This window comes from Rutidosis leptorrhynchoides, chromosome 4, assembly GCF_046630445.1.
Source record: "Rutidosis leptorrhynchoides isolate AG116_Rl617_1_P2 chromosome 4, CSIRO_AGI_Rlap_v1, whole genome shotgun sequence".
NCBI classification, from domain to species: domain Eukaryota; kingdom Viridiplantae; phylum Streptophyta; class Magnoliopsida; order Asterales; family Asteraceae; genus Rutidosis; species Rutidosis leptorrhynchoides.
The window spans coordinates 120,938,402-120,956,226 of NC_092336.1; the positions used below are offsets into that span (position 1 = coordinate 120,938,402).

Genomic DNA, 17,825 nt, shown 5'->3' on the forward strand with positions numbered 1-17,825 from the left:
GATGTGTATTGAAATATGAAATCTTGTGGTCTATTGTTACGATTTGATATATATAGGTTAAACCTATAACTCACCAACATTTTTGTTGACGTTTAAAGCATGTTTATTCTCAGGTGAATATTAAGAGCTTCCGCTGTTGCATACTAAAATAAGGACAAGATTTTGGAGTCCATGTTTGTATGATATTGTGTAAAAACTGCATTCAAGAAACTGATTTCGATGTAACATATTTGTATTGTAAACCATTATGTAATGGTCGTGTGTAAACAGGATATTTTAGATTATCATTATTTGATAATCTACGTAAAGCTTTTTAAACCTTTATTTATGAAATAAAGGTTATGGTTTGTTTTAAAAATGAATGCAGTCTTTGAAAAATGTCTCATATAGAGGTCAAAACCTCGCAACGAAATCAATTAATATGGAACGTTTTTAATCAATAAGAACGGGACATTTCAGCCGTAAAATCCCTTAAGTACTTTTTCTTTGGACTAAGATATAGGTGCTTTAGAAATTTGCGACGCCTTTTTAAGTTTTAGTTTCTTTTTAAGTTATTGCCATTTGGGATATAATTTTTCTTGTAAGCTTTAATATTTTTAGACACCTTTTACCTATGTATCAATTATCATTCCAATTAGTAATCTCAATTTGCGATTATAATTTTAAGTTAGTGATAGTAATAAGGTTGGGTTAGTCTAGTGTTTTTAAGTTCTATAAGTCACTCTTTTTCTTTCTTATTTTTATTTTTCGATTTTTTTCGACGCACTCTTTTTCTTTCTTATTTCTCGCTATTCTAGTTTTAGGACATGGATTTTTATTCTACTTCTTATCTAAATTTCTTAAAATTACGAAAATTTATTTTAAGTGGTTAAATTGATAGACATCAAAATTTTCTGGTTCGTAGTAATAGTTGGATTTGTACGTGGACCGGGTTATTGGAGCCAAACAGTCCTTAATTATATTGAGACCAAACGAATCTTGCCCCTCTGCTGCATCTTTTGGCTATTCGAAACGTGGGCAAAATCAAAAAAGTCTATTAATTGGATAACTTATATAATTTTTCTTTCCTTTTTAAAAACTAATAGGATATTCAGTGAATGCATCGAGCAAGACGTTCACCACCTGTAACTAGATCAAGACATTTAGCAAATATTACCGCCGTTGATTTTTCTTTAGAATCTTCATCCAGTCGACCAAGTACTCCAATTCAAATTTCCGATAATCCATTTTTTGAACCCGACCTCACAATTGAGAATCCGGAGAATATTCAGGGACGATTCATAGATCCTGAACCACTAAACTTTCCTCCGGAACCACCAATCATTCAAACAGAGATTGTTGAGGAACGAACCATTAAATCAGAATCCTCTAGTGATTCCGATTCAACAAATTCAATTATGGAGAATCTGGAACCTTTAAGTATGGAAGACCGAATGAAAGCTAAACGCACTGGCCAAGGTCACGCAATTACTCATCCAGACATTAATGCGCCAGATTATGAAATCAAAGGACAAATTCTACACATGGTGACTAATCAATGCCAATTTAGTGGTGCACCGAAGGAAGATCCAAATGAACATCTTCGTACCTTTAATAGGATCTGCACACTATTTAAAATCCGAGAAGTTGAGGATGAACAGATATATCTCATGTTATTTCCCTGGACTTTAAAGGGAGAAGCCAAAGATTGGTTGGAATCGTTACCTGAAGGGGCGATTGATACATGGGACGTTTTAGTTGAAAAATTTCTTAAACAATTCTTTCCGGCATCTAAAGCCGTAAGACTTCAAGGAGAAATTGCTACGTTCACACAGAAGCCAAATGAAACTCTATATGAGGCGTGGACAAGATTTGGAAAGTTATTAAGAGGATGTCCGCAACATGGTTTAGAAACCTGTCAAATAGTACAAATATTCTACCAAGGATGCGACATCACTACAAGGAAAGACATAGATATAGCAGCTGGTGGTTCTATTATGAAGAAAATAGAAACTAATGCTTATAAAATTATTGATAACACCGCTTCCCACTCACATGAGTGGCACCAAGAAAAAGATATCGTTAGATCATCTAAAGCAGCTAGAGCCGATTCTAGCCATGACTTAGATTCCATTTTCGCAAAGATAGATGCTGTGGAGAGACGAATGGAAAAGATGACTAAGGATATTCACTCAATACGAATTAGTTGTGAGCAGTGTGGAGGACCACATTTGACAAAAGATTGTCTCAGTATTGAATTAACAATGGAACAAAGAGAGAATATTTCATACATAAACCAAAGGCCTGGAAATAATTATCAGAATAATTATCAACCGCCAAGACCGATTTACAATCAAAACCAGAACTATAACCGAAATATTCCATACAACAACCAACAAGGTCCTAGCAATCAACAAGTATCCAACAATACTTACAATCAGCAAAAACCTAATTTTCAAAACAAACCACCACAAACCGATGATAAAAAGCCGAATTTAGAAGATATGATGACGAAGCTAGTTGAAACTCAAACGCAGTTTTTCACATCTCAAAAACAAACCAATGAACAAAATGCTCAATCATTTAGAAATCAACAAGCTTCTATTCAAAATCTGGAACAAGAAGGAAGTAACCTATAAAGATTAATAGGTGAAAGAAAACCGGGAAGTCTACCTAGTGATACAAATGCAAACCCCCGGAATGAAACAGTTAAAGCCATTACCACAAGAAGTGGTACAACACTTAAACCACCTGAAATACCTGTAATTTCTGATGAAGCTATTCCTACTCCACAAGAACCACAACCTGATCAAGATAAGGAAAAAGAACCGGTAGTTGAAAAGGTTAATGAAGATAACACAGTTAAGGCTAAACCTTATGTTAAACCATACCAACCACCACTTCCTTACCCGAGTAAAATGAAGAAAGAGAAACTTGAAGCCGAGCAATCCAAATTCTTGGATATGTTTAAACAGATAAATGTAAATCTTCCTTTCATTGATGTGATTTCAGGAATGCCTAGATACGCTAAATTCTTGAAAGATCTGATCTCAAATAGAAAGAAAATGGAAGAACTCTCGGCTGTTACTATGAATGCTAATTGTTCAGCAGTGCTGTTGAATAAGATACCAGAAAAATTATCTGATCCAGGAAGTTTCACAATTCCATATTTTCTGGGTAGTCTTAGTTCAATAGAAGCATTGGCAGACTTAGGTGCTAGTATAAATTTAATGCCGTATTCACTATACGCTAAACTAGACCTTGGAGAATTGAAACCAACAAGAATAAGCATACAACTAGCCGATAGATCAATAAAATATCCTAGAGGGATAATGGAGAATATGCTAGTTAAAGTTGGTACTTTAGTATTTCCAGTAGATTTTGTTGTTCTGGACATGGAAGAAGATTCTCAAGTTCCTCTCATATTAGGAAGACCATTCTTAAACACGGCTAAAGCAATGATAGACGTGTTCGGTAAGAAACTGACCCTAAGTATAGAGGACGAGAGTGTTACCTTTTCAGTTGATAGAGCAATGCAACAACCATAATCAGCAGATGATACATGTTATTATATTCAAACTATAGATTCACATGCAGAATTATTAGAAGAATTTCCAGAATTACAAGGAACAGGAGAATGTTCTTTAGGAGAAGGAACAGAACAAATTGATGAAGCTGAAATGTTAGCTACACTTATAGCTAATGGATATGAACCAACAACAGAAGAAATTCAAATGCTAAAAGAAGAAGACAGATATCGATATAAATCATCGATAGAAGAACCTCCGAAATTAGAGCTAAAGCCACTTCCAAACCATTTGGAATACGCTTATTTACATGGTGAATCTGAATTACCTGTAATAATATCGTCTTCTCTTACTGAAAATGAGAAATCGCAACTCATTTCTGTGTTGAAAGCTCATAAACCAGCCATTGCATGGAAGATTCATGATATTAAAGGAATAAGTCCTTCGTATTGCATACATAAAATCCTTATGGAAGAAGGTCATAAAACGTATGTGCAACGCCAACGAAGACTAAATCCTAATATGCAAGATGTAGTTAAAAAAGAAATTATTAAACTGCTAGACGCAGGTCTAATTTAACCAATTTCTGATAGTCCATGGGTAAGCCCAGTTCAATGCGTGCCTAAGAAGGGTGGCATGACTGTCATTACAAATGAGAAAAATGAGCTTATTCCTACTAGGACTGTAACAGGATGGCGTGTGTGTATTGATTATAGAAAATTAAATGACGTCACCAGAAAAGATCACTTTCCCTTACCTTTCATTGATCAAATGTTGGAAAGATTAGCCGGAAATAGTTACTATTGCTTTCTTGATGGATTTTCCGGATATTTTCAAATTCCAATAGCACCCGAGGACCAAGAGAAAACCACATTCACGTGCCCTTATGGTACTTTTACTTACAAACGCATGCCATTTGGACTTTGCAACGCCCCTGCAACCTTTCAAAGGTGCATGATGGCGATTTTTCACGACATGATAGAAGAATGCATGGAAGTTTTCATGGATGACTTTTCAGTCTTCGGTGATACATTTGAATCATGTCTAGTTAATCTGGAACGAATGCTTATTAGATGCGAACAATCAAATCTAGTACTTAATTGGGAGAAATGCCATTTCATGGTTAAAGAAGGCATCGTTCTTTGACATAAAATTTCAAAAGAAGGAATTGAAGTGGATAGAGCTAAAGTAGATGTAATTGCTAAACTTCCACATCCCACCAATGTTAGAGGAGTTAGGAGTTTTCAAGGGCATGCCGGTTTTTACCGACGTTTCATAAAAGATTTTTCTAAAATTGCCACTCCTATGAATAAACTCCTAGAAAAGGATGCTCTATTCATCTTTTCAGATGAATGTATCAAATCTATTAATATTCTTAAAGAGAAACTCACTAATGCGCCGATCATGATAACACCAAATTGGAATCTACCGTTTGAATTAATGTGCGATGCAAGTGATTTTGCAATGGGAGCCGTTTTAGGACAAAGGATTGAAAAACGATTTCAACCTATATATTATGCTAGTAAGACGTTACAAGGAGCACAAACGAATTACACAACTACTGAAAAAGAACTCCTTGCTATTGTCTTTGCTTTTGACAAATTTCGATCATATCTCGTTCTAGCTAAAACGGTGGTCTATACCGACCATTCTGCTCTTAGATACCTATTTTCGAAACAAGATGCTAAACCAAGATTAATCCGCTGGATCTTACTCTTACAAGAGTTCAATATTGAAATCCGAGATAAAAGAGGAGCAGAAAATCTCGCCGCTGATCATCTTTCTCGTCTTGAAAATCCCGAATTAGAAGTTCTAAATGAATCGGCCATACAAGACAACTTTTCTGATGAATATCTATTGAAGATAGATTATAATGAAATTCCATGGTTTGCAGACTATGCAAACTACTTAGTTTGTGGATTCCTTAAGAAAGGATTATCGTACCAAAAACGAAAGAAATTCTTTAGTGATATAAAACACTATTTTTGGGAAGATCCACATCTGTTTAAAAGTTGTCCCGATGGAATAATACGCCGATGTGTATTCGGAGATGAAGCTAGTAAAATTTTAAACCATTGTCACACCGGACCAACAGGAGGGCATTATGGGCCTCAACTAACAGCAAGAAAAGTTTATGATGCTGGATTCTATTGGCCTACAATTTACAAAGACGCACACCTTCTTTGCAAATCCTGTGATGCTTGTCAAAGGGCCGGAAAAATAAGTCAACGTGATGAAATGCCACAAAATGTCATACAAGTATGTGAAGTATTTGACATTTGGGGTATTGACTTTATGGATCCATTTCCAAAATCTCATAATAATCTCTATATTCTCGTTGCCATTGATTATGTATCTAAATGGGCGGAAGCATAAGCTATCCCAACTAACGATGCACGAGTTGTAGTCAACTTTTTAAAACGTCTTTTTGCAAGGTTTGGAACACCGAAAGCTTTAATAAGTGATCGGGGTACTCATTTCTGTAATAATCAACTTGAGAAAGTTCTTAAAAGATATGGAGTAACTCATAAAATCTCCACCGCATATCATCCGCAAACAAGTGGACAAGTTGAAAATACCAACCGAGCTTTAAAACGTATTCTAGAGAAAACCGTAGGATCAAATCAGAAGGAATGGTCCATTAAATTGGAGGATGCACTCTGGGCTTTTAGAACAGCCTACAAAACTCCAATTGGAACCACACCTTTTAAACTCATCTACGAAAAAGCATGTCATCTTCCAGTAGAAATTTAACACAAAGCATTTTGGGCTTTGAAGACATGTAATCTTGATTTACATGAAGCCGGACGTCTACGATTAAGTCAACTAAACGAATTAGAAGAATTAAGACATGAAGCATACGAAAATTCGTTAATCTATAAAGAAAGAACGAAGAAATGGCATGATAAAAGAATCAGAAGTTCAAAAGAATTTAAAGAAGGAGACAGAGTTCTTCTTTTCAATTCACGATTCAAGCTATTTCCTGGAAAATTGAAATCAAGATGGTCTGGACCATTCATAGTCAAAAGAGTTTTCCCATACGGAACGATAAAATTAATAAATTCAAATGGGATTGAATTTAAAGTTAATGGTCACAGAATTAAACATTACATACATGGTCCGATGGAAGTTGACAATGAAGTTAATCATAATTTCACCACCAAAGAAAACCTTCAAAATGAAAACATAAATATGTTATCAACAACATATGAAAAATCAAAATTAGAATATAAGGAGGATTCAAATTTGAGTGATGAAGAAGAATTCTTATACAAACCTCCCATTCCAAGAAACGAAGAAAAATGTGAACAAGAAATTCAAATAGAAGTGAAAGAACCAAGGAAAGAACACCCGAAAAAGGTTTACAAACCAACTCGACTTACTAAAGCAGGAGACCCGGGTGAATTTATCATTTCTTGCTTACTTAATGATGGTGCTGTATATAATGGACTCGCAGATTTAGGAGCAAGTGCAAATAATATGCCTCTTTCCTTATACAAAAGATTAGGCATGGGTAAATTAAAACCAACCAAAATAGGTGTTCAATCATTTGACCAAACCATTAAACACCCGGTTGGAATAGCAAATAATTTACTTGTTAACGTGGGAAGTTTGACCTTTGTTGCAAACTTCATAGTGATTAATATGGAGGAAAACCTTGATATTCCTCTAATTCTAGGTCGCCCATTTTTAGCAACCACCGAGGCATTCATTGATGTAAGAGAAGGTAGAATGACACTTAGGGATGGTGATACATCGATCACCTTTGTGAACCGAAAGTTTAGATCTCCACCAACCAAAACTGTTAGACCAATAAAAACGCATAAGTGTGGGGAAGATGAAGAAATACTTAATGATGATCCAATCACAAAGAATGCCGTTGATGATACGAAATTAGATGAACCCATTTTTAACAGTTCAATGAAGAAACTTTATAAACGGATTCACGATGCTAAGATTAAAGGAAACTTTAAGTTATATAACCGATTAATATCCAATTTATCGTCAAAAGAAAAGGCAATGTTAGTTGAATTTGTGAAAGTTACGGAGGAAATCAACAAATGGATTGAAGTAAAAGTCAAAGATATACAAGTTGTTGATGATTCAATTGAAAATAATGTTAATCACAATTTCAACCAAGTATAGGGGGTTTATGTATTTCTGTTAGAGTTAAATTTTCTGTTTTCGTGTAGTTCTCGAAAATGGAACTCGAATGGTCTTTCCCTAGCAGACCCTAAAGAACTAGTCTTCTCTCCCCATTCTGAATTTTTATTTTTTTTAGGTTTTTACGAAATGAAGACTTCCTGTGAACTAAACCATGGTCTAATGCTACACGCTTTGATCACTAAATGTAATAATGACACACTTCCAAGTGAAATAGTATCAGTAATCAGAGAAAGATTGGATGGAGTAAGAAACGAATCCAGATGCGAAGATAATAAGTTACAATTTGTTAAAGGAAAATCAAAATCAGCATCAAAAAGAAGAGATGGATCTACACGATGAATCAATTCCATCATTAAAAGGAAGTAAAGTCTTCCAAAAAAGAAACGCACTTCTTGATTTAGGTCATGAAGTTGTCGTCCAGACCAGCTGTAGGTTGACGAAAAACCTAGAAAAGTCATCACTAAAATCAGCAGGAAATTCACGGACCTCAGCATTAAACAGGGTCGCCAAGTGGTCAGATTTATCCTAACCATGAGAAGGATTTATCTCGTACAATGGGGGGGCACCATGCAAATTAGCTGGATAAGACTAATGAATCAGATCCCCAGAAAGGATAATCTCCTTAAAAGATCAAAAATCAGCTTTTAAGCCAGATATTACTCAATCCTAGGGATTGACCTTAAAGATTGAGAATTACAAACTCATGGAATTCAATGATATCTAAACTCGAGCTTGAACGAGAAAATATTTTGATCAAAATTACAAACCGATTTGTCTTCTGAAAACCCATTTTCAATGCGTTCATTACCATTGAACGTAAAATCCTAGTAATTCACCTGGAATTCATCAGGTCACCTGAACCAAATCGGGTGTCAACCGTAAGAACGGTCGTTGCATAGCATGGTCAAAGACAGGACCTTGTGCCAGACCGACAAATTAAAAGGGTGAGCTTTACTATTGCTCCTACCAAGGATAGTAATTGCGTCTGACACGTTATAGACCATAATTAAAAGCATGTCAGGGGACATTGCCTTAACAGTTGCTTGTTCAACGCTTTCCTTTACAACGAGACGGTAGTTTACCAAAAGGTAATATACGGAGCAAGTATACTGGACGTGTTGCTTTCCTAATATAAGGTTAGCAAGTGGGTGACACAAAACCGCAAGTTTTGAGCTAAAATTTTCAAATCTGAAACCCACCAAACCCACAAAAATAATTTGCAAACACCGGTAAAGGGTTATTCCGGAAAACTTATCTAGGGTAAAAACTAGATTTAATTTTCAAAAGATCAAATGTTTTCATAAAGATCCAGTTTCCTTAATGGATCTAAATTTTTATAGTCATGTGGGACTGTAAACCATATCGTTACTACCATTGTTTATACCGCCGTATAGAAATCACTGATGTACAAAGTGTGAAGAATAAAGAAGTGATTCTAGTATTTCAAGACTATATTGCTTGAGGACAAGCAACGCTCAAGTGTGGGAATATTTGATAATGCTAAAAACGAACATATATTTCATAGTATTATTCCTCAAGAAAGACAAGCTTTTAGTTGCAATTATTCTATTTACAAGTGATATTCGTTTAAATAATAAAAGGTGAAGACAAAAGACAGATTCGACGAATTGAAGACGCAAACGACCAAAAAGCTCAAAAATACAAAATACAATCAAAGAGGTTCCAATTATTGATAAGAAACGTCTCGAAATTACAAGAGTACAAGATTCAAAACGCAAAGTACAAGATATAAAATTGTACGCAAGGACGTTCGAAAATCCGGAACCGGGACCAGAGTCAACTCTCAACGCTCGACGCAACGGACTAAAAATTACAAGTCAACTATGCACATGAATATAATATAATATATAAATAATTCTTAAAAATTATATATATATTATATTAATATTTAAAATCGTCGGCAAGAAAGAAGCCAAAGCTGTTGAGCTGGAATTTCAAACTCCGCGACTCGCGGAGTTTGAAGGCAAAAAATGCCGCGAGTCGCAGAGTTCCCCTGGACTCAATTCCCTATAAAAGCAAACGCAGTTTGATCGCAAAATCCATCCAATATATCTCTCTCTCAATATATACGTAAATATATATATATATATATATAATTTATATTTTAATTTTAATTTTAATTTTAAATCCTAATAATAAGGGTATGTTAGCGAATGTTGTAAGGGTGTAAGTCAAAATTCTGTCCGTGTAACACTACGCTATTTTTAATCATTGTAAGTTATGTTCAACCTTTTTAATTTAATGTCTCGTAGCTAAGTTATTATTATGCTTATTTAATCTGAAGTAATCATGATGTTGGGCTAAAAACATTAAAATTGGGTAATTGGGCTTTGTACCATAATTGGGGTTTGGATAAAAGAACGACACTTGTGGAAATTAGACTATGGGCTATTAATGGGTTTTATATTAACTAAACAATACATTGTTAATTTAATATACAAACTTATAATTTGACGTATTTATATATAACCACATACGCTTGACTGGGTACGGTGGGCGGGATATCTATAAATACCAATAATTATTCATTTTACCGGACACGGAACTGGATTAATAGTTAATAGACTTGTTGAAACAGGGGTGAATTACATTCAAGGGTAATTGGTGTAATTGTTAACAAAGTAGTAAAACCTTGGTTTACACGCAGTCGATAACCTGGTGTATTCATTAAACAAAGTATTAAAACCTTGTTACAATTCGAATCCCCAATTAGTTGGAATATTTGACTTCGGGAATAAGAATAATTTGACGAAGTCTTTCGCTCTTTATATTTATGACTGATGGACTGTTATGGACAAATCCGTATGGACATATTAAATAATCCAGGACAAAGAACAATTAACCCATGGGCATAAAACTAAAATCAACACTGTCAAACATCATGATTACGGAAGTTTAAATAAGCATAATTCTTTTATTTCATATTTAATTTCCTTTATTTTATATTTAATTGCACTTCTAATTATCGCACTTTTATTGTTATTGTATTTAATTGCACTTTTTAATTATTGCAAGTTTATTTTATCGCATTTTTTATTATTCGCAATTTCATTATCGTTATTTACTTTACGCTTTAAATTAAGTCTTTTATTTAATATTTTACATTTGGTTTTAACTGCGACTAAAGAATTAAAATCGACAAATCGGTCATTAAACGGTAAAAATCCCCCTTTATAATAATAATATTACTTATATATATATTTGTATTTTTATAAAAGTAAACTAATATAGCGTTAAGCTTTGTTTAAAGATTTTCCCTGTGGAACGAACCGGACTTACTAAAAACTACACTACTGTATGATTAGGTACACTGCCTATATGTGTTGTAGCAAGGTTTAAGTATATCCATTCAATAAATAAATAAATATCTTGTGTAAAATTGTATCGTATTTAATAGTATTTCCTGGTAAAATTTAATAGTATTTTATACCCCTTAGCTTTAACTATCAACGTTTCATGTTTCCCATCTTCGTAAGTGTCTTGCGGATGACTCAACTTGGGCGCCTTTAGATGAGATTACATTGAATAACAAGCTAGAGTATGCGAAAGAACCGGTTGCAATCCTTGATGAGAAGGTTAAGATGTTGCGAAACAAGGAAATTAGAACTTTCAAGGTGCAATGGCGACATCGAAAGGGTTCCGAGTTTACATGGGAATCCGAAGATTTTGTCTTGGTCTATCTTCCGGCTTGTCATGCGGCTTGGATCGCGAGGAAGCGCTCCGATTCAAGTGGGAGAGAGTTGTAACATCCCGTTTTTCCCGTACGTATCGAAAGGTACATACTTAATCGTTTGTACGTTTATAACTCGTTAGCTTATGCGTAAATGTATGAATATGTGTATAGATATATATAACTGTATACTTGATAAGGTGTGCATAAGCAAGACTATATGTGGGTTTTGATAGCGTTAAGTCTTGCGAGACTATAGTTGAAGGTTAGGTGAGAATAGGAAGCGGGTTTGGAATGTACAAAATTGAATTAAGTCGAAACTTGTTTAAGATGGTCGAACTGTTCAGATGCAGCCTTAGTCCGCGCCGCGACAAATGGGTCTGCGCCACGGCATAGCAAGCAAACCAGGATCAGAAAGTGAGTTAAGGAGGGTTGATTTTCCCGTTGTATGTCGCGCCGCGACGAGTTGAGCCGCGCCGCGGCAATACTGCAGGACAGACTCCGGTTTTAGCTCAAATTAAATGACTTTAAGGGGAAAATTGGTAATTTGGCGTATAAATCTGATGGGAGCATTAAATCCCAGCCACACACCCATTTCATTTAATTTCTTTTCCCTTTTCTTTCTATTTTCTCTCCCAAAACTTAAAACCCAATTGAATTGAAGGTGAGATTTGAGAGTGAAGGATTGAGGGTTGATCTTTGGAGCAAGAATTAAAGTTGTTCCTCTTGTCTCTAGCTACCCGTTGATAGTCTCGGTAAGTTCTAACTCTAAGTTTTGAGTTTTAATTGGTTAATGGCTAGGGTTTTGGTTACTAGAGACTTGTATGACCCATTTGAGGTTAAAATGGGTGAACTTGGGTTATGTGGGTGAAAGGAAATCTTAAATAGCTATAACCTAGGGTTTGTCCTTATGATTTAAGATTTGTAGGTATTAATGGTGTTGTTAAGCTTTAAAACACTTGTTTAATGTTGAAAGAGTGTTAAAATGGGTCAAAAGGGGTAATGTTGACCTAGTTTGGGTGAAATGGGTATGAATTACCCTAAGTTGCGATTAATTAATGTTAGTAGACTTAAATCACTAGCTTTAGTGATTTAATATGAGTCTTGGCCATTTATGGGCGGTTTGAGGTAGGTGAGCTATTTAATGCAAATGGGTCATTAAATGCTCAAGTGTTATGTAGTGTGGTAAGTTCCACTAGTTGTGTAATTAAATGTGTACTTATGTATTAGGTACGTTGCCTTGAAGTTTCGGAAGTGCATAATCATCACCGAAGTGTTAAGGTGAGTGGAATAATTATATGTGTGCATATATGATGTATTTATTTGTGTAGTTGAGTTGTGAAGTGTCGACGTATTAAGACACCACTCCTCACGTGGCGAGTGAAGTGTCGATGTGTTAAGACACCACTTGGGAGTGAAGTATCGATGTGTTAAGATGCCACTCCGAGAGATGTAACGAGTGAAGTGTCGATGTTCTAAGACACCACTCGGGGTGAAGTGTCGAAGTGTTAAGGCACCACCCGGGGTGAAGTATCGACGTGTTAAGATGCCACCCGTGGGGTTAGTGTACGAAGTGTTAAGTGCACTAATGGTTGTTATGAACTCCGACGGTCTTTAAACACCGTTCCCTCGTTCGTTTGGTTAACCGTGGTTGTGTGTGTGGATTGTAGCATATTATATTGTTTAAACTATATGCTATTGTTATGCTAGCTCGTATGGTGGAAGGTTTAGTGTTATACTTGTGATGGTATGATTACTTATAATGCTAGCATGTATGCGGTAAATGCGTAAGTGATTGCAACTAAGTAGGCTGTATATGTAAACGTATAATTGTTGCACTCACTAAGCATTAGCTTACCCCTCTCGTTGTTTATCTTTTTAGATGCAGGCGTGGACAAGGGCAAGGGGGTTGTTGGGCACTAGGTGTCCCTTGATGATGTTATGTTGGAGCTTTTGGAAGTTGGCCTAGCGTTTTGGGTAGTTTAGTCCCAAACCATGCTCGATGTATTGTTTGGTTTAAAACTATCATTTTTGTATTGGTTAAACTTGTATCACATTCGTTAATGGCCTTTGTGCCTTTTGTAAACACTAAACTTGTTGTATGTTTTAACGAAACGTGTGGAATGGTTTACATATTTAATTGGCGCGTAAATGTGTATCATTACAAAAAAAAAATTATCGTATAGAATACGGGTTGGGTTGTTTCAAACAATATACATATAGTAATAATTATGTATATATATTATATATATATATATATATATATATATATATATATATATATATATATATATATATATATATATTCAAACTACTATATATAATTATGTTTTTAGATATCAAATTTTATTACTTAGATAAACATATTAATTATATATATTGAAACAATTAAACCCAAAATTTATACATTTAATACATTGTTAACGTTGACCAATTATGTTCGAAATCCTTTATATTCAATATACCTTATACATTCAAAATAACAAGTTTTAATTGTTTTAAATTATCTTTCATAATAACTAAACCACATAATAGTTTATTAATATATTTAATTTATTATGTATAATTATTTACATATATAATTATCTATATATACATTTCAGCTTACAATTAAAGGTTCATGAATCGTCGGGCATAGTCAACGGTTAATTGAATGTATGACAACAGTTCAAAATTTTTGAGACTTAACATAACAAACTTTGCTTATCATGTCGGAAACATATAAATATTAAGTTTAAATTTGGTCAGAAATTTTCGGGTCGTCACAGTACCTACTCGTTAAAGAAATTTTGTCCCGAAATTTGATTGGGATTGTCATGGCTAACAATAAAAATGTTTTCATGACGAATATGAGTTGATAAATAGAGTTTTATCTTTGTTGGGTAATATGAATAAGACAATTCGATTACTCGAAGAGTATGAGTGAAGCTGTCACAAAAGATTGAACTGAGAAAAATAAGAATTTTCTTGACTTTTGATGTAGTCAAAGTTGGATTCCGGAATTCAAGGGATTTAAAGAAAATCTTCGAAATCTAAAAGATTTGATCCTTCGGCGAGTAAAGAAATTTAGATCTCTATAATTAAATACGGTGATCTGTCTCGATTACTCTGTTTGATATTTCCATTATAACTTAAATTCTTCCGTTCCATTATTCTCACCATTCCTATACTTTCTTTCTTAGTTCATGCATTCAAAAGATTGTGAAAATGCTTAATCCAGTTCTAATCCTTGATATTTTTCCTAATTATCATTTTCGTCATCCTTCTTTTCAACCTTCCACCCGAAAAATCTGTTTACTTCTACTATTACCTTGAGGTGATACTATTCTTAATTCTATCGTGTCTTTATATTGCGATAAACATTGACATACACGGTTTGTAATTTATGTATTGTTATCGGGCTTTATATTCTCCCTTATATTTCAGAGCTCTTTGCCTTTTTATTCTCTTATCGACTCTAAGTACAACAAATAATGGTCCAGAATTTGTAGGTATAGTGTTTCAAGTGAACATAGCTAATGTTCTAAGAGAGAGATGGTAATAGCACGTTCTTAATTCGTTAAATCATCAGAATTCAAGAGAAAAGATAGAACTATCAGAAAGATATGTTCTCGATATTTTTATAGATTAAATAGAATGTAAGAGTCGTGCAACATGGCATATGATTACGTTATGTCTGTGAATCATAACGTTCCATTTAGAAACTCAGCATGACTTACTGTAATATAATCACGTTGATCAAGTGTCATTATATTATACTAACTCATGCATCAATTTTCAACACTACTTCAAAATCATTCATAATTCAAACTCAAATTTTAAAGAAATTTAGAAACTAAATTAGTTTCCTTTATGATGTAATATAGATAGCACGAAGAGATAAATGATTTCAAATAAGAATACTTATGAAAATATCTTCAGAAATATCGAGGATATTTATAATGAAAGATACGATGATATATTATAATTTTAGAATCAAATTGTGATGAAGAAGTTCATTCATGATGATTTAGAGCGATTAAGGAGCAAGATATTCGCTAAAGATTTCATCAGAATCAGAATCATCAAGATTCTTTATGTTCAAATTTAGTCCTTGTGATTTGTCCACAGCCTCCTTCATAATTTCGCATAATACGCTTATCAGAATTTCGGAGTGGAAGATCATAATTCTAATAGATAAATGTTATATGTATACATATAACTGTTGATGTAGAAACACTGCGAGATTCAAAATACTGATTGCTGATTTCTAGTAATTGGTATGGCAATTCTTGTTACAAGGTGCGGATGAGTATATGATAGGGTTTTAATGAACATATATAATGGTTTTTCGGAGAGACTTAAATCAACGAGTAATGAAGTTGTTGTTAAGTTTACTGCTAATGTGGTGGGATATAATCGGTTCTTCGGTAATGATGAAGAAAGGCAAACTTATATATCAAAGTTATAATAGAGTTTATTCTAATGAAAAGTCGAAGTTGATTTGCTGGAGCTGTGACAAAATTGGCTAATTTGGAAAGGGATTGTAAAGTTATTTTCGGTAATAACAACGCCAAAGGAGTTAGCACAGATACGTGTTAAACGTTTACTCAGGTTCCAAAAGTTTTCAGGTGCATAACTATATGCCTGCATCTTTCCTTCCGTAGATGAAGTGCGGTTGGTTCATCCTCTCGATTGAGGTGTTTTCAAGAATCATGAAAGGTTTGAAAGCAGATTGTAATCATCGAGATACAAATGAGGTTTAAGATGAAATCAAGTGGCAAACTTGAAGAATTATTTAGTTTCATATGTTAAAATCAATATTTTAATTCATTTTAATTGTCCAATGTTGGTAGTCCACAGTTTGTAGTCCACATTTAGTAATTCAATAATTCATATACATATACAGTTTAATATATAATATTCGAATTAATTGATACATATCGTGACCCGTATACATGTCTCAGACTCGATCACAACTCAAAGTATATATATTATTGTAGAATCAACCTCAACTCTGTATAGCTAACTCGATCATTATCGCGTATAGAGTGTCTATGGTTATTCCAAATAATATATATAGATGCGTCGATATGATATGTCAAAACTTTGTATACGTGTCCCGATATTTAAAATGCGTAAATAACAGTATTTAAATGACGATAAATAAAGTGCGTAAAATAAATAACAGAAATTAAATGATGATAAATAAAATTGCGATAAATAAAATGTAATCAGTTAGCTAGGAACAATTAGATAGGAACAGTTAGCGTAGATTCTTAACAAATTTTTTTTTCTCGTAGTTAATTTGTTTGTTTCTAACAAATTTTATTTTGTCCAGTGTTTTCTTCATTATGCCACTTGTTGGATTCTGATAAGTCAAAATCAAAAATGAAATTGAGTGAAAATGGTTATTCTACGGTGAACGGATACGTATATCTGTGGATGTAAGTAGGATAGTAAATGACTGTTGAATCAGATTCGAAGAATGTACAGTGTAACTTATTAATGTGAAATCTAAATATTCCTCGGGTATTACCTACTCGTTAAAATATTTTCATCATTAACAGTTTGTACGAAAGAATTTTTAATTACAATATTTATGAAAATATATATACATATATATTTTCTTCAGAGGTAATTATGGATTTAATGAGTCAATATGATATTAAACTCATTTGATTTTCGGTTTGAGCTAGAATAAATAATCTCTAAAACTTTTAGAAACCACATAATCTTCGCAGAATATTTTTTCAATTAAGTTATGAATTAATACTTCATCGTTCATTGTTGTTGGTACTCCATGGTATCTATGGTGCGTATGACGTTGATGTTCGTGTGATAGATTGTGAAGTTGAGGTTTGCTATGCGGTTGTTGTTGGTGGTGGTAATGGTACTGTTGGCATTGATGATGGTGGAACTGGTTATGCTGCTGGTGCTGCTGCTGGTGTTTGTAACCTTTGCACCATATTCTCCAAAGCCACTACCCGAGCACGAAGCTCGTTGACTTCTTCTATTACACTGGGGTGATTGTCGGTTCGGACGAGCGGATAAATATGATCTAGAATTTGGTATATTATATAATCGTAACGAGATACTCTGGAAATGAGAGAGAAAATGGTGTTTCGGACAGGTTCGTCGGTAAGTGCTTCAGGTTCTTCGCCAAGAGGGCAATGTGGTGGATGAAAAGGATCACCTTATTCTTGTCTCCAATGATTGAGGAGGCTACAAACCCAGCCCCAATTCATCCAGAATAGATGATGGCTAATCGGTTGATCCATTCCAGTTACACTGCTTTCGGAGCTCGAGTGAAAATCCATATCGGAATAGTTATCGGAATCCGACGAACTTGAACTGGTTGCGGAATTCATCTTGCACGGTTAGGTAAAGGATTTTATGAAATGATTTTCGGATATCGGATGATATTCTAATTACATAGAATATCTATGTATAGTACAGAAGATCCCGTAGATTACGGAGAA

The 17,825-nt window shown here is 34.1% G+C and overlaps 1 non-coding gene across 1 annotated transcript; it reads right to left on the bottom strand.

Annotated features, from left to right (window-relative positions):
* Window positions 1-1,781: 1,781 nt before the first annotated feature.
* LOC139845958 (small nucleolar RNA R71) lies at window positions 1,782-1,888 on the bottom strand. The gene has a single exon (XR_011758708.1). It is a non-coding gene; the product is annotated as a small nucleolar RNA R71 (small nucleolar RNA).
* Window positions 1,889-17,825: the final 15,937 nt, after the last annotated feature.